Below are 5,374 nucleotides of genomic sequence, written 5' to 3'. Positions count from 1 at the left end.
AACATTGTTATTGCTGTTTCCGGATAGTAGGACTATCCTGTTATTGGTCTGCAGTGATTCAAAACTACTTGGAGATGATCTGTCCCTTCAAGATTTTCGAAATCATTAGAAGCTTCAATTGCTTTGAACCTGAGGTTGTCACTAGTCGGACTAAAATACCCTAAAGTATAGCATAAATGAGTATCAGTCCAAGTTACTACTCTTCAAATCATCACAATAAGAGGAAATTCAAGTATTTGGGAACACTATTTCGCACGCTGTCATTCAAAATATAGTCTGAAGGGAACAAATAAATCTAGTAAAAGGGAGTGAAGATGAGAACAAAGAAAAATCAAGTTTACAGGCTACTAACGCATCAGATATTTGTAATTTATTGCAAGACGCTGTTTTTTTTTCATAAAATGATGGTCTTAATATATTTCTATGAAAGATTATTACTGAAACCGGTAATATGACGAACTAATGAACTTAAAGAATATGGGTGTAACTTCTGTGATATGGGTGACAGACTATCCATAATCTAATAGATTACTTCGAGGACAAACTGACTTGAATCTTGTTGGTGTGCCCACTTGTTTAAACTTGATTCATATTTGTTGAAAGTGTGTTTTCGTTAGCATGTGAATGCCTTCCTGATCAACACACTTACTACGAGACAAATTTCAACTACTAGAACCGGTAATGTTTGCTCTAACTTCATGATATATAAGTGTATGAATATATAATGGGAATAATTTAGGAAAAAACTTATCATCCCCGACTAACACTAGCTTAACAACCCTAGAAAACTGTACGATTTGCTTAACAGACCTCATCAACACAATCCAGTCTTAGATAGACACCAACGGACAAAACACTTAGTAGAGATTAAGCTGTAGCGGTAAATAAATCCCCTGAATAAGTAGCCCTGTAAGTCTGTGGTATTTGTGTTGGTCTTACCAGTTTTATTGGACTCACCCCCAGCTGAAGGCACTCGGTCAATCATCCGCACTAAATCACGTTTGGGTGTGCCGTGTTAAGTATCTACAACAACTAGTCAGTTTGGAGTCGATAACTGTACGGTAAATCGATCTGTAATCCGGATATACATCCACATCCCGCAATTCTTTGCTCTTCGTTTATTGGCTTTGGAATCATCGTATAAGAAATTTCAGACAGTAGCGTTATCAAATCCTACGTATCTGTTACCTGTTCAAGACATCCACTGCCTTGTGGATCAGACCTTTAGGTCAAAGGCTCGGGGTGTGGCCCCCTAAGAAAACCACCTGCCTCGGTTTGGGCACCCGGGCATTATCACAGCCCACACACAAATGAATGAAATGATGAATTCTATTGACGATACTATTCTCGCTCATATTAGAAGCAAGACAATTTACACTATTATTATTATTATTATTATCATTATTATTATTATTATTACTATTATTTACTACGTCGCTTTTTCACTCCCTTTATCCCCAAATTGTGTATCCTTCCTTTCCAACTTATGCAGTAGCTCGCCCATGGTGGAAACTCTGTCCTATCTAAACGATCTCCAGTCACTGTCTGGTTGAAAGTGAATGCTCCCACCGATTACGAATACTGAAGCAGTCTTTCTGAAACTACGTACGCCGTTCAAGCTGGCTTCCTTCAACGTTCGCACACTAATGCAGATCGGACAACAGATGGGGCTGGCTATGTCTTTAGAAAGTCTTATTGTTGATGTTTGCTGTCTATCCGAGACCCGTATTCAAGACTCTAGTGAAGTACTACAAATTCGTTCTCCATCTGTCGCCTCGAAAAGCTTGTTTCACGTGCGCTTATCCGGGGACTCTGTGGCATCTTCGTCCGGTCTTGCTGGCGTTGGTGTTGCACTAAGCGCTAGAGCTGAGGCAGCACTAATCGATTGGATCCCCATTAACAGTCGGTTATGTGCTGTTAGATTAGAAAGTTCCATCAAAGTGAGAAGAAACCGGCGTGAGAAACGGTGTCTTTTCGTCATCTCCGCCTATGCCCCGACAGATTGCAGCCTGGATGCAATCAAGGATGCGATCAGCTACCGCTGGCGTGGTTGTGTACAAGACTGCCGCTCCTTTTGGAGTACCTATCTGGAGTCTGATCATGCCCTGGTCTGCGCCAATCCCACCTTACTTTTCAGTGGCCGAAGGATTGACCACCACCAACGGATCGATGTTAGTAAACTGGCTGCAACTTCTGTTGCAAGTAAGTATCGAGCGGAGCTAGCCTCTAGGCTAGCTACCATCCCATCGAAAAGTATAGATGAGCATTGGTTGCTTCTTCACGACGCCATGAAAATGGCGAGTAAAGCCGCTTGCGGCTTCGCGAAACGTCCCGCTTACAAGCACTGGGTTTCTTCTGGCTCCTTACAACTGATAGAAGCCCGTCGGTCTACTCCGGGTGACCGTGAGTTTGACCACAAACGAAGGCTGTTACGTAATGAAATCGGGAAAAGCTTGCGTAAGGACCGAGAAGCCTGGTGGTCGGAGCGTGCCAATGAGATGGAAGCAGCAGCTGCATCTGGTAACTGCCGGAAGCTCTTCCAACTCATCCGAGCCACTGGCAGCAAGAAGTCTGGTGTGAGTGAAACAATCTACGAGGATGACGGGATGCCAATCACTAACATCTCTCGACGTCTTGGACGATGGGCGGAATTTTTCGAAGGGCAGTTCAACTGGCCTGCTGCTCCGGCAACATCAACCAGTTTGTCCTGCCCCCCATGGCCGGTGACGACTGATCCACCAAACGAGGCGGAAGTCCGCAAGGAACTCCAACTCTTGAAGCGCTACAAATCACCTGGCCCAGATGACTTACCTCCGGCTCTTTTTAAAGATGGTGGTGACTTTCTGGCTAAGGAACTGACGGTGTTGTTTGCAAAGGTTTGGGAGTCAGAAAGTGTTCCAACATCATGGAATGAGTCGATAGTCGTCCCTATCTTTAAAAAGGGTTCACGTTGTTCCTGTAACAACTATCGGGGGATAAGTCTACTTCCGATTGCGTCCAAACTATTGGCTTCTATCATTCTTTGTAGGTTGTTTAAAACCCGAGAACGATTGACTCGCGAGGAGCAGGCTGGTTTTCGTTCTGGTCGAGGATGCATTGATCACATCTTCACCCTCCGCCAAATGTTAGAACACCGTCATACTTATCGCAGGCCAACAATCGTAGTGTTTCTTGATATCAGGGCTGCCTTCGATTCGTTGGACAGGACTGTTCTCTGGGATTGTCTATTGAAGAAGGGTGTGCCTGAGATGTTTATTAACATCTTAAAGGCCCTGTATACGAACACCTCAGGCAGGGTGAGGGAATACGACCACCTTTCTCCCTTGTTCCATTCGAGCAGTGGGGTTAGGCAGGGTTGCCCGATCTCACCATTCCTCTTCAACTTTGCCATCGATGACATCCTGGAAACAGCTCTGATGGATGTAAGTAGTGACGGTGTGGACCTGTTGCCTGGAGAACGACTTCTCGACCTCGAGTATGCGGATGATATTGTCTTACTGTGCGATAATGCCCAAGGCATGCAATCAGCACTTAATCAGTTGGCAATCAGTGTCCGCAGGTACGGCATGTGCTTTGCACCCTCCAAGTGCAAAGTACTCCTACAAGACTGGCAGGATTCTCATCCTGTACTCACCCTAGATGGTGAGCAGATTGAAGTAGTTGAGAAGTTCGTGTATCTAGGTAGCTATATAAGTGCTGGTGGTGGCGTGAGTGATGAGATTGATGCACGTATAAGGAAAGCCAGAGCGGCTTATGCCAATCTGGGCCATCTTTGGCGCCCTCGTGATGTTAGTCTGGCTGTAAAAGGTCGGATTTACAACGCGTCGGTGAGAGCAGTTTTGCTCTATGCTTGTGAAACCTGGTCTCTCCGAGTTGAGGATGTTAGACGACTCTCTGTGTTCGATCATCGTTGTCTCCGAAGGATTGCTGACATACAGTGGCAACACCATGTTAGTAATGCAGAGGTTCGGCATCGTGTGTTCGGGCGCCGAGACGATAATTCAATTGGTGCCACCATCTTGAAACACCGACTTCGGTGGCTTGGACATGTTCTACGAATGTCGTCCCAGAGACTTCCACGTCGTGCATTATTTGCCGACTCTGGGACTGGTTGGAAAAAGAGGAGAGGAGGTCAGTGTATGACGTGGTGTCGTGGCATGAAAGAAAGCTGCAAAGGGCTAGCTTCTGTTGGTCCTTCACGACTCCCTGGATGGGGTCCGAGAGATAGTGCAACACAGTGGCTAGAGACGTTATCGGATATGGCCCAGAATAGAAGCCAGTGGCGATCCTGCTGCAACCTTCTTTTACTTTCTACATAAAGAGTGGTTCTAACTTTCTTAACTGAGTCTTCTGGTTGTACATTTCAGTCCGCCTTATCTTTTCATCCCTTCTCTTCCTACTTTCATTATTTTGTGTGGCGCATATGTATCTGGTGTCCTTTTGTACCAATATATGTGTTTAAATAAATAAATCAAGACATTTACTACAGAGGTGAGAAATTATAATCTTCATGATACATACTTAATATGGGATTTTAGTTCTTAGATTCACAGCAGGTTTAGAGCTAACTTATTTTTCTTAGTTCCTCGACACTGACGTCACATTTAATGTAACCAAGAATGTTCATAACTTCAGATTAAAAATGTCAGCACTTGAGCACCAAATTGAAATCCAGTCGCTCACTTATCAGTTCTTAACAGCTTAAATACCACAATGCCATCAGTGGGTCATGTGTCGATTTATCTGACTAGAGATCATAGCTACTCTCTGGAACGCCCTCATCTTTATTTGAAAAATTGAGTTATAAACCAGACACTAGTAGCAAATTGTTTTAGAAACAGTAACCCGTTAAATCAACCGAGTCGGAATAGAAGTGCGTGCCTTCACTTTTGATATCACAAACTTTCGAGACGTCCCCATACGACGTCTAATAATCTCACGAGGGCTGCACCGCAAAAGTTAGAGGGTCTGGAGTTCTAACTCGAGAGATTGTAGTGTTTATGTTGTATATATGAAGATCCATGATTACCCGTTATCCTCACAAGTTATGTCGATTTTTCAACATTTTAAGGCTCTAAACAAATAATACTTTCTTGTAGAGTTGAGATCATGAGTCAATTGAAGCTAGACCACCATGGAAAACCTGGAAGCACTGGACGGCCGTTTCGTCCTATTGTGGGACTCCTCAGCAGTGCGCATCCACGAACCCACTCTCGCGGGATTCGAACCCAGGACCTACCAGTTTCGAGCCGAAGCCCTTAACCGATAGACCACTGAGCTGGCATCCAACGGTGTTAATGTCTAACTTCAACTGATTCACGAAATTGAGCAACCATTCACCAATGTCTAGCTTCAATTGACTCATGATCTCAAC

General features: G+C 44.3%; 1 non-coding gene across 1 annotated transcript in view; it reads right to left on the bottom strand.

The window, feature by feature from the left end:
* Nucleotides 1-5,350: 5,350 nt before the first annotated feature.
* Nucleotides 5,351-5,374, bottom strand: part of Smp_tRNA_00506_Pseudo_CGA.1.1 — a 72-nt gene continuing 48 nt past the window's right edge. Inside the window, exon 1 of the tRNA in view lies at nt 5,351-5,374. This exon is cut by the window's right edge and continues 48 nt beyond it. This is a non-coding gene — a tRNA.

The sequence above is a fragment of the Schistosoma mansoni genome, chromosome W (genome assembly GCF_000237925.1).
Source record: "Schistosoma mansoni strain Puerto Rico chromosome W, complete genome".
Classification (NCBI taxonomy): Eukaryota; Metazoa; Platyhelminthes; class Trematoda; order Strigeidida; family Schistosomatidae; genus Schistosoma; species Schistosoma mansoni.
Note: the sequence above shows the minus strand (reverse complement) of the source record. Positions and strands in the feature narration are given on the sequence as shown.